The following is a 13450-nucleotide window of genomic DNA, read 5'->3' on the forward strand; positions in this document are numbered from 1 at the left end:
ACATGTTAGGGGTGCCTGGGTGGCTCAGTCAGTGAAGCATCCGACTCTTGGTTTTGGCTCAGGTCATGGTCTCATGTTTGTGGGATCAAGCCCCATGTTGGGCTCTGCACTGACAGCACGGAGCCTGCTTGGGATTCTCTCTCTCCCACTCTCTTCCCCTCCCCCCGCCTCAAAATAAATAAATAAACTTTTAAAAATGCTATATTTCACAGTTAAAGGTTGGAAAAGAAAAAACTAATCTCATTTATTATAGAGTTTTCTTTGAAAACAGTTGGATTAATGTAAGAAAACAGTCGGATTCATGTAATGTAAGCTATCTACATTCAGAATTTTTAAAAATTCTGAAAAAATACATACCAAACTGAAAACAGTTTTTCTTCCCAGATAAGGTATAGGAACTGACTGAGGTGGAGGTCATAGGGTTTTTAGCCTGATATATATAAATATTTTATGAGAAAAAAATTCATTTTTTTAAATTTATTTTTGAGAGAGAGAGACAGAATTAGCAGGGGTGAGGCAGAGAGAGAGAGAAAGAAAGAGAGAGAGAGAGAGGGGATCTCAAGCAGGCTCCACATTGTCAGTGCAGAGCCCTACATAGGGCTCAAACTCACAAACCAGGAGATCATGACCTGAGCTGAAATCAAGAGTCGGCCACTTAACTGATTGAGCCACCCAGGCACCCCTCATTTTTTTAATTCATTATATTACTTCTTTATATTACTTGCATAAATAACAGTAAGTTTTGGGGTGCCTGGGTGGCTCAGTCAGTTAAGCCTCTGACTTCAGCTCAGGTCACAATCTCACAGCTCATGGTTCGAGCCCCGCATTGGGCTCTGTGCTGACAGCTCAGAGCCTGGAGCCTGCTCTGGATTCTGTGCCTCCCTCTCTTTCTGCCCCTCCCTTGCTCACACTGTCTCTCTGAAAAATAAACATTAAAAAAATTAAAAATAAATAATAAGTTTTTTAAAGGTATCCAAACACACCCAGTAAGATGACTATAATAAAAACAGATAGATGGACAATAACAAGTGATGGTGAGAATGTAAAGAAATCAGAACCCTCATACATTGCTGGTAGGAATGTAAAATGGTACAACCACTTTGGAAAACAGTTTGGCAGTTCCTCAAATTGTTAAACATACAGTTATCACATGACCCAGCAATTCCACTCCCAGCTACATATCCAAGAGAAATTAAAACATATGTTCATACAAAAACTTGTACATAAAGATTCATAGCAGCATTATTAATAATGACCAAAATGGAAATAATCCAAATATTCATCAACTGATGAGTGGATACATAAACGTGATCTATCCATATGCTCAATTATTGTGCCATGAAAAGGAATGAAGGACTGGTAACATGCCACAACATGGTTGAACCTTGAAAACAGTATGTTAAGCAAGATACACAAGGCCACATATTATGATTCCATTTATATGAAATATCCGAATGAGCAAATCAACAGATACAGAAAGGAGATTAGTGGTTTTCCAGGGGAGGGAGGATGTTCCCATTCAGAGTGTCTGCTAGTAAGTACAGGCTTTCTTTCTGAGGTGATGGAAATGTTTGGAAATTAGATAATGGTGATGGTTGCACAACTAAAAAGACTAAAAACCACTGAATTATACACTTATTTAAAGGAGTGAATTTTATGGTATGGGAACTATAGCTAAATAAAAAAAAGATACTCCCAAATTAAACTATCTCCTTTATATATGCTTTTTCCTGGTCTATCAGCCTTTTTCCTTTACTTCTCTCATCAATCTCTCACTCCACATTTCATCAACATTGTTGCTAAATCCCTAAATTAAATTGGCAAAAATACTATCCTTAATGAAATTTTTTCTCTGAGCTTACGCCTGTGTCACCAAACCCTACTAAATAAAGTCATGAAATAGGGCAAATATGTATTCCCTGAAAATTCATGAACACCAACTTCAAATGGGCCCTTACTCTTCCTTTTTTCTACTCTGAATCCCAACCCACCCAATTTCCCCCTTCTCTCAGTACATATCTCCTACCTAAGAGAAAAAAGAAACCATACAATCTACATACATTTGCATCTATCTGTTCCTTTTAGTTCATCTAGTTCCTCCCTTCCAGTTCCAAAGAGATTTCTCTCCATTATAAGGTTAATTCCCTGTCTTAAATTCTATTATTTTCTGACATTTTAGGAAGCATAATTCATTGATTAGATCTTTTCTCTCTTAAATGATCAACTTTTTCTTCTCAATTCCTCCCACAGCTTTTAACTGGGCTTATGTCTTTTCCATAAATAAATAGACAGACAGACAAAGTTCCTTCCTTTAACTCTCTGTCTTGCTCCAGCTACCAGTCTCTTTCTCCTCCCTCTTTAAGTCCCCTTTTTCCACAGACTTTTTTTTTTTTTTTAAGATTCTACTTCGAAGTAATCTCTACACCCAATATGGGGGCTCAAGCTCACAACCCTTAGATAAAGAGTTGCATGCTCTACCACTGAGCCAGCCAAGCACCCAACTCTTCATTTCTTAATCCATTCCAACCTTGCCTCAGTCCCTATCACTCCACCAAAACTGCCCTGGCTAATATCACCATAACTATTGTGCTACTAAATCTAACAAAATGTTTCCAATTTTCATATTTGCCCTTCTAGTAACAGCTGTATGTTCATCCTTGAAACTCCTCATTCACTCATTCTTCAGGATTCCTTCAGTCTCTCTGGTTGCTCAGTCTTAGTCTCCCTTAGAACTTCTACTACTATATTCGGTCTCTCTTCAGGTACCCCAGCATCACTTCTTCAAGAACATGTTCCAGCAAGCCCCAAGGCTAGTGCACATGCTCTTCTCTCTGCCACAAATATTTTTCTTTTTCATTTTGTAAAGATAAGGCTTTGGATTATCAATTTAGTCATCTCTTCTTCAGAGAAGCTTTCCTTCACTCCTTCCTGTCAAACTGCTTATTTTTTATTTTAGTAAGAGGAATAGGACAAAAAAGGACAAAGAAGTTTTTGTTTTGTTTTGTTTTGTGTTTTTACTAATCACAACATTAAATTGACATGACATGCTATAAGAACTGAACCAGGATAAATAATACTGTTATAAAATTTACATTTCTCATACCCATTTCAAAAGAAAATATATAGAATTCTTCTTGATCTGACAGATTGATTTCAGTTAAGTTCATTTTTAAAATAGTAAATAATAGTAATATACTTTCTCAAACTGTGCTAAGATACTGTCAGAAAGGCAGCTATAAAATCTAGAATGATCACAATTGACAGGATTAGGACTGTTTTTTGAAACATTAAGAACCACATCTCTTTTTTAGCTATTACATTAATGCACCTTTTTCATTGATAATCATGAAATGAAATCCCACAATGGGATCCCACAATGATTAGCTGTGGATCACTGTGGATCCCACAATGATTAGCAAGTTTCTTCTTAAGTAACATACACTCTCTTGTTTAAGACTAAAGTGAGTTTTCTAATTTTGCCCTCTAGTGGAGCACAGGCAACTATCTTTGTCTTTGGTATATAGGTAAGCACATATTGAGAAATGTAGCTGTTGTAATCTCCTAAATTTTATTCTCTCACAATTAAACACGGGCAATTTTTTATTTTTAAAAATAAGACTTTGAGGGTCCCCTGGGTGGCTCAGTTGGCTGAGCGTCCAACTTTGGCTCAGGTCATGATCTAGTGGTTCATGAGTTTGAGCCCCATGCCTGGCTCTGTGCTGACAGTTCAGAGCCTGGAGCCTGCTTTGGATTCTGTGTCTCCCTCTCTCTGCCCCTCTCTCGCTCACACTGTCTGTCTGTCTGTCTGTCTGTCTCTCTCTCTCTCTCTCTCTCTCTCAAAACTACATAAACATTAAAAATTTTTTTTTAAATATATGACTTTAAAACACTTTCAGATTTTAAAATAGCAAAGCTTCTAAAACATTGCTCAAAACTTCAAAACTGGCTCTCCATTTTGGTATATGACCTGATACATGACACATTTGATCTGTTAGTTTTTTCTATTGACTATACTTTATCCTCAGTAGTGGTTAGTGTTAGAGTTTCAAGCAATTTTTACATATAATAGATTTTAAAATGTTTCATTTCACTGAATGGAGAGTTTTATCACTCATGTATCTGTAGAAGGTAATTTGAGCACATACATATTTGCACATGTGTATATATGTATTTTTAAAGTAAGCTACTTTTACCATTAAAATAAAATGAGACTACAGGGACAAACTATGAGAAACAGTTTGTCTTCCTTAGAAATCTTTTCCTAGATTGAAGAAGACAAACAATCTGCTGAATGATTTGATGAGGCTATAGGCTTTTCATCATTTCTTAACCCCACTTAGCCATGTCTCACCCCCACAGCTACATGCAAGTCTACTTCCTCAGCAGCACTACCCTCCACAGTAACGTGTCAAAAACAGGTTGTTGTTGACTGAGCATGCAATGCTACTTGCAGTCTTTCAATAACTCTCACTCTCCACTTTCTGCCCAACCTTGGCATCAAAGTAACTATCAACAGGCTCAAGAATATCTTCCTCTGTAAAATGTACTAGTCATAATTTCTATGTCTCTATGCTCTCTGCAGAATATACACCTTCATTCCAGCTTCTCTCCATTTCCTAACTGCTGGAACTACATCTTCAAAGAACGTTGCTTTCATTCTCCCAGCTATAAAATGCTGCCTTCTACATGAAGACGTGCACTTGTCAGTACCATGGTCTTTCCATGCAGAGACATCTGCCAGCACACATTATCTGCCACAGCCTGGGTCATCTACTGCAGATCATCCACCCTATTCCCAGATGTTGCAGAGGTCAAAAACACCTCATCCTGATGGGAATCGTCTTCAGCCTGTTACCTCAAAAGACTGAGGTCCTCTGGCACTCTTCTTCTTTCCAAGAATGAATAAGTATTTTTGTCTGCAGGTAACTTAACATTTCTTTGATGTAAGGAAATAAAACGCTCTTCGCAAAAGCAATCAAGGTTGTGGTACTTTTGATATATAACAGGACCACACTGATTTTGGTGGGCACCTGCCAGATGCTACTATGGGAATCACCCTTGGTCGGGAGGGTGGAGGGTGGTGGCAGCTGTAACCCCCAAAATCATTAATCTCGGAGCTAGCAACTGCCTGCAGCTAAAGTACATCAGGGGGAGGCTACTTCCATGCACCTGGAAGTGGAGAAGGCAGCTGCCCCTAATGTTTTTATAGTACCATATATTCTTACTTTGTATAATTTATCACAGTAATTATATATTAATTCGTTGTTTAAGAAAGATGTCTTCTTTCAACTACTAGTCCGAAATACATATAAAGTCTGCCTGGTTTTGCTCCCTACTATATCTGCAGAACCTATTACAGTGTCTGGCACATAGCAGATCTCAATTTATTTCTGCTGAATGAATAAATGAATCCTGGAGATTTCTTAGAACTAATCCAAGACTGGCGCCTGGGTGGCTCAGTCGGTTGAGCGTCCAACTTCAGCTCAGGTCATGATCTCACAGTCCGTGAGTTCGAGCCCTGCATCAGGCTCTGTGCTAACAGTTCAGAGCCTGGAGCCTGCTTCAGATTCTGTGTCTCCCTCTCTCTCTGCCCCTCCCCTGCTCATGCTCTGTCTCTGTCTCAAAAATAAATAAAAACATTTAAAAAAAAAGAACTAATCCAAGATTTATTCAATTTTACCATAATTATTTGTCTCGTGATCTCTTACAAATTTATAGGGACTGGCTGAGTAGAATTCCTCAGCAGAGCAGGAAAAGGAAGGATCCAAGAATTTTATTATTATAAAGGGTATAGCTGATACATATATTAAGAACTTATTTCTCCCAATTCTGATTGAATTGCTAGGAGAACCAGGAACTAATCTGGTATGTTGGTGTAGCTATCGTTTTGGCTGGCAACAATTTGACAGATTTTTGAACTTTATAAGCAACAAACTACTGACTTGATTTTTATAGCTAACTGCAACACAAGATTGGTAAATATTCTCTTAAAATTTTAAACTAGATGCATCCTGATAATTGTTCCTGTCCCATCCTATCACCCACAGAGAACCTGTCTCCTACTTCTATTACCTTCAACTTCCGTCCCTGCAACCACAAGCATCTATTCTTACCTTTTCTCTTATATTCTGGTAGAAGTATTGTCCTTCAGCCTTACAGAGGCTGGATCTTTTATCTATGTTTTTGAACCTACCCTTTCTAACTCCACAGGCCTCATTCTATCAATCACTGCCTCTTTATCTTTAATCTTTTCTTTGACAATGCTTACTCTTCAGCCTGAAGTCTCCTGCTACCAAGAACGCCTTCACTCTTGCTATTCTAGCAAATTACCATTCCAAACTTTCACTTTACACTTTTAAAATTATAAAAGCAAGAAATGGTTGTTATATTCAACAAATAGTCCAAGGACACTGGATAACCACATGTGAAAGAAAGAAATTGGACTCCCTACTTCCCTACGGGGTGTGTGTGTGTGTGTGTGTGTGTATATATATATATATATATATATATATATCCTCAAAAGGGATTAAAGACCTAAATGTAGAAGTAAAATTATAAAACTCTTAGAAAAAAAAATACAAGTGTAAATCTTTGTGACCTTGTATTAGACACTGGTTTAGCTATGACATCAGAAGAACAAGTAATAATAGGGGAGCCTGGGTGACTCAATCAGTTAAGCATCCGACTCTTGATTTCAGCTCAGGTCATGATCTCACAGTCGTGGGATCAAGCCCCACACACTCTGTGCTGAATGTGGGGCCTCCCTGGGATTTTCTCTCTCCCTCTCTCTCAAAAAAGAACTATAAGCAACAACAAAACAATAGGTAAACTGGATAGCATCAAAATAAAAAAATTTTTGTGCTTCATTGGACACCATCAATAAGGTAAAAAGAACTCACAGAATGGAAGAAAATTTCTGCAAATCAAAAGTCTGATAAGGACTTGAGTCTATAATCTATAAAGAACTATTACCACTAAATAAAAGACAAATAACTCAATACCAAAATGTGCAATGGATCTGAATGGACAGTCTCCAAAGAAAATGTACAAATGGCCAATAAGCAGCCAATAAAGAGATGCTCAACATCATCAGCCACTGGGAAATCCAAATCAAAACCACAATGAGATAGCATATCACACCCACTAGGAGGGCCATAACCATCAAAAAGATAATAACAAGCATTGGTGAGGATGTGAAGAAACTGGAATGCCCCATACATTGCTGGTTGGATTGTAAAATGGTGCTGCCACTTTGGAAAAGTTTGGCAGTTCCTCAAATGGTTAAATATAGAGATACCATATGACCTAGCAATTTTACTCCAAGTCTATACCCAAGAGAAATTTAAACTTACATTCACATAAAAACTTGTACATGAATTTTCAGAGCAGCAATATCCATATTAGCCAAAAAAGTAGAAACAACGCCACTAATCAATGGATGAATAAAATAGATAAAATGTGGTATATCCATACAATGGGATATTGCTCAGCCATGAAAAGGAATGAAATGCAGATACATACATCAACATGAATGAACCTTACAAACATGGTAAGTGAAAGAAGCCAGATACAAAAGACCCCATATTATATGATTTTATTCCAGAACAGGCAAATCCATAAAAACAGAAAGTAGATTAGTGGTCACCTAGGACTAGGCTTAGAGGGGGGTGAATTGATGATTGAGTAGTTACGGCTAAGGAGTACAGAATTTCTCTTTCAGGTAATGAAAATGTTCTAAAATTGATTATGGCGATGGAGGTACAACTCTCTGAATATACTAAAAGCCACTAAATTGTACACTTTCAATGGATGAACTGTATGGTATGTATATATCTCAATAAAGCTATTTAAAAAAAGAAATACTTGGGGCGCCTGGGTGGCTCAGTCAGTTGAATGTCCGACTTTGGTTCAGGACATGACCTCACGGCTTGTGAGTTCGAGCCCTGCGTCGGGCTCTATGCTGACAGCTCAGAACCTGGAGCCTGCTTCAGATTCTGTCTCCATCTCTCTCTCTCTGCCCCTCTCCTGTTCATGCACTGTCTGTCTGTCTCTCTCAAATATAAACAAACATAAAAAAAAAAATACTTATAAAAATTTCAAACAATACAAAAGTATATGAAGTTCCTTTCCTAGTCCCATTCCTCACAGGTAAACACTACTAATAAATAGCTATATATCCTCAACATTTCCCCCTGTATATAAACAAATGTACAGAGAGAATTTTTTAAAAACTAGGAATCTACCAACCCTCCCATCTCCCGTATCAATATACGCATATACTTCCCCCTGCCACCGAAAATACTTCTGACATCTTTCCAAGTCAGTACATATAGCACAACCTCAGTTAAAAAAATATATATATATAATTATAATATATATATATATTATAATATATATACATATATATATATGGTGGTTTAAAAAATACATAAGATTTACCATTTTACCCATTTTTAAGTGTGTAATTCAGTGGTGTTAAATACATTCACAAAGTTGTGCAACCATCATCACTATTTCCAGAACTTTCTCATCATCCCAACTGAAACTCTGTACCCATTAAACAATAATTTGCCATTTCCCTCTCCTCCCAGGCCCTGGTAACCTCTAATCCACTTTCTGTCTGTATGAATTTTTCTATTCTAGGTACTTACTGTAAGTAAAATCACATAATATTTGTCCTTTTGTGTGTTATTTCACTTACTTGTTTTCATTTATTCATTCTCAAGATTCATCCATGTTGTTGCATGTATTGGAATTTCATTCTTTTTGAATAATATTCTATCATATGAATATATAACATTTATCTATTCATCCATGAATGAACACCTGGGTTGCTTACAACTTTTGGCTATTGTGAATAATGCTGTTATGAACATGGGTGTACAAGTATATGTTTGAGTCCCTCCTTTCAATTCTTTTGGGTATATACCTAGCAGTGGAATTTCTGGTTCATATAGTAATCCTATGTTTAACTTTCTGAGGAAATACCAGACTCTTCCATAGTAACTATATCATTTTACATTCCCCTTCCACAGTGCTTTTAACTACTGCCTTTCTTTTTAAAATAAACCATCTTTACTTCCAAAATGACCATGAAGGTCTGTCAATAAAGCACTGGTTAAATAAGATTATTTCTACTTTTTCTCTATTACAAACAATACTATAATGAAAATTTTTGTATATCTTTGCATACTTGTGGGAATATCTCCGTAGGTTAAACTCCTAGATGTGGAACTGCTAGACGACTTTCACATTTTGATAAATGATGTCGTATTGTTCTCCAAAAAAAGTGATTTATACTCCTAACATATGCTACGAGTGCCCATTTCAGAAAATCCTTGCCAGAATCAATCTTTTTAATTTTTGCTAATCCTAGAAGGAAAATATTTTAATTGTTTAGATTTTTTAAAAAAAAATTTAAATTGCACTTGTTATACTATAAATGATATGAACAGAAGGTCTGAGGCTTAGCAGTTAAAGTCATTAATGACTGATTACAGGTTAAAAAAAATAAACTGTTGGGGCACTTGGGTGGCTTGGTTGGTTATGTGTCCAACCTTTGCTTTCAGCTCAGGTCATGATCTCACAGTTCTTGAGTTTGAGCCCAGCGTCAGGCTCTGTGCTGGCAGTGTGGAGCCTGCTTGGGATTCTTGCTCTCTCCCTCTCTCTCTGTCCCTCCTGCATGCTCTCTCAGATAAACATAAAAAAAATAAACTGTTATCTTAATTGTGGTTCTCTTATAGTCACTAGAGTGGAAAATAAATTCTACTTATGCATGTTATTTCACTTAATTTGACTTTCATATGAAAACCTCTCCAAAATATAATAGGATTTTCTTTAGCTGGAGAACTCTATACATTTAAAACATCTTATTCATCTGGACCCCAACTGCTAATCTGTCTTCAGCAACATTATTATAGACCTATCATCTACTCTAAGAAATTAGCCCTGAATTTAGATTGTTGTAACACCGCCAAAAAATTCAGTGAAGACGATGATACTATATTATATATTAACTGTCTATTCCTTAGAATCTGGAAGTCATTCCTGGACTAAATGAAATCAAAAGAAATCAAGGCTCTCTCTTCTAAGTACTCAGTGTTTTTCAACAGAGTTAGAACATAAAGTTACAGTATTTGCTGTAACAGGATAAATCATTTGAAGAACATTTCTTTATTGTTTGTACAACTGTAATTGAAATTGTTGGGTGGCTCAGTCTGTTAAGTGTCCAACTCCAGCTCAGGTCACGATCTCCCCGTTCATGGGTTCAAGCCTCACATTGAGCTCTCAGATCCACTGTCTCCCTCTCTCTCTGCCCTTCCCCTGCTTACATGCTCTCTCTCTCTCTCTCTCAAAAATAAACAAACATTAAAAAAAGAAGAAAAGAAAATTTCAACTAAGTTATACAGTGTTTTTTCCGTACAACACAATTTAGTGCCATGAGAAAACCCTATTTCTTTCTCCAGATAATTTTATATGTGTTTCTTTTTTCTGTTACTAATTAGATAACACAAACTATATTCCTTTTGGTCTTAATCACAGGAACCCAAGAGCTAAGTTGTATATTCAGAGTAATGTTTCAACATTTTTTCCTTTCTAATGAATTTTTTTTATTAAGAAGTGTTTGTTATTCTTCTAATATATGCTATTTTACAATGTCACTGAAATGCTCTATTTGATTAAGGAACAACATTCTCATACTGCATTACTATATTTCTAATACATTAATAAGGACCTCATGTTCAGTAAATAGAAAAATTCACTTTGGAGGTTTTGGAGAATGTTACAAAGTTCCAAAGGAAAATGTGAGTGGTATAATTTGAATAGTATCATTACCTTCTTGTAACTCAACACATGTGAAAATTTACATTTTACAAATAGCTAATATAAAACCACTATGTGATTTTTTGCAAAAACAAGAATTATTAAAAGTTTTGCTCTTGGGGCACCTGGGTGGCTTTGTCAGTTAAGCAGCTGACTTTGGCTCAGGTCATGATCCCCCAGGTCGTGAGTTCCACCCCTGGTTCAGATCCTCTCTCCCCCTCTTGCTGGCCCCTCCCCCATTGGCTGTCTCTCAAAAATAAACACTAAAAAAAAAAAAAAAAAAATGAGTACTTGTCTTTAAAAAAAAAAAAAGTTTTGCTCTCTGTAAGCGCTTGATGGTTAACAAAGAAATGCTGATCACCTAGACTGCAAATTTATCCCAGCCCTTTGGTTTTTAGTGGGACAATTATGAAATAACACTATAGATCTGTCCATTTCAGTTATTTTAATCTGAGCTGAGAACCACTGTTCAACCCAAAAGAGAGTAATGTCATTGTTAAAAGGGACTCTGGGGCGCCTGGGTGGCTCAGTGGGTTAAACGTCCAACTTCAGCTTAGGTCATGATCTCGCGGTCCATGAGTTCGAGCCCCGCGTCGGGCTCTGGGCTGATGGCTCAGAGCCTGGAGCCTGCTTCGGATTCTGTGTCTCCCTCTCTCTCTGCCCCTCCCCCATTCATGCTCTGTCTCTCTCTGTCTCAAAAATAAATAAACGTTAAAAAAAAAAATTAAAAAAAAAAGGGACTCCAATTTTAAAAATATCTGAAATTATTCAAATATATTTGTATTTGCTTCTATAGTATATTAATATGCTTTTATATTGTATTTGTTCCTTATTTACATTAAATCTCAAGCATAAGAAAATGTCATTATTGTAGGAAATCTGTACTTGAGAGTAAGAAAATGAAAACCACTTCCAAAAATAACCCACCAGAATCAAAGAAGCTTTTTCTACTACACTAAGTGGATTGTTTATTTGCAAATCTCTTTATATTATTTTAACTGGACTTAATGAACTCACATAACTAAACTGCCTTTTCAGTAACTCAATGTTTACCTTTTCAAAACTAAAATTCCATTTCTCTGATTCAGCCAAAATTATTAGCATTTCCATTAATAAGCTGTAGTAAATTTTTAGTTTGGGATTTTTTTTTTTTTTAAATATTGGAAAGGCTAATATAGGAAAGGACAGAGATGCCTTACCAAAAGTTCAGAAAGTCAATAAAATAAATAAACAGTAATGGATTTCCACAGATACTTTACCCAAATAAAATTCTATTTGCTAGGATGCTGGAAAAGATTTTCCTTCCTCAGAAGATGATGTAATCACTGAGAAATTTCTCAAAATACAGATATTTGAAATTCCTTTCTGACCCATTCAAAATACAGATGTTCCCACAGCAAAAGGAACCACATTAACTGACATCAGTACACATAAATACTTCTACTTTGCATTTGAGATGCCTTTTTCAGAGGTATAATGTATGAAGGAAACAGAAAACATTTATTTCACTTGTAGGCATCTTCAAAATTCAGATTTTTACATTGATGGGTAGAAAACGTCTCAGCATAGCTAATGAATTCCTAAAATAACAAAAACTTTTTATTTGTTAAATATGAAATGTATAGGATACTTTATGGAGCCAATTCTTTAACAGTTACGGCCTCTCTCAACATATATATTTTATTTTTAAAAGATTTGCTGAACAATTTTCCTTGGGTAAATATAAATATCACTATGCTGTGGAATTCTATTGTTACTAGGTAATTTTGAACACAAACACACTCTCTGCACACTTTGTTGCGATTAGGTGAATTTATTCTGGTATTAGTCTTCTAAAACTTCTAATGCTGCTGGCTAAATGACTTCTATTGCCTTATATAATATAAAGTATGGTTGTGTCTTTCTAAAAAAAATCCAATAAAATTCTTCTCAGAGCTATAAAATTAAAATACTAAAAAAATAAGCTCAAAATGTTTAGAAATATTTAGTTCTTAAGGAAAAAAAAGTTTCCAAGAATAATTTATTTTGCCTTATTGGTAAGGGTCCAATGACTCTGTGGGCTGGCTATTTCTTCAAAAGGTCCATTGTATATATAAAAAATTTCCAAAAAGGACTTCCAAAGAACTAAGTTCATGAAAATTTATTTTATGTGCTTCCTAAAAGCATCCAAATCTGGAGAAGTTAGATACAAGCCTTAGGACAGTAAAAATGCCTAAAACCATATAAAAAAATAATCTTTGATAAAATATTATTTTTAATGGGTTAATTTTTTTCTTTTACCCCCACAAATAAAGGGTTTATTTTTCAACACATGCATAATATTCTGTAATAGAATGGAAAAATAGCTGAAGTTTAACTTGAAATTTAGAGTTAATTACAATGCACAGAAGCATTATAAATCATGTATCAAAACATTATCCAAATTAGTTTCTGCAAATCCTTACCATTTATTCATCTCCCTGACATATCACAGAGATTAAATTTTCTCCATGACTTCTACCTGGGGCAGGGGGGGCAGGTAGTATAGGGCAGACAGTTAGGAAACCAGGAAATGTGTGTGAGGATGTTGAAGGTTATTACCATACAAAAGACATAGAGCTTTGCCCAAAAAAGAGTAGGGAAACAA

The 13450-nt window shown here is 35.9% G+C and overlaps 1 protein-coding gene and 1 pseudogene across 4 annotated transcripts in view; both read right to left on the bottom strand.

The window, feature by feature from the left end:
• Positions 1 to 13450, bottom strand: part of P4HA1 (prolyl 4-hydroxylase subunit alpha 1) — an 89205-nt gene that overhangs the window by 22316 nt on the left and 53439 nt on the right. The gene's annotated exons all lie outside the window — the stretch shown is intronic.
• Positions 2081 to 8347, bottom strand: LOC125932714 (enolase-phosphatase E1-like; annotated as a pseudogene).

This window comes from Panthera uncia, chromosome D2 (genome assembly GCF_023721935.1).
Source record: "Panthera uncia isolate 11264 chromosome D2, Puncia_PCG_1.0, whole genome shotgun sequence".
Taxonomy (NCBI): domain Eukaryota; kingdom Metazoa; phylum Chordata; class Mammalia; order Carnivora; family Felidae; genus Panthera; species Panthera uncia.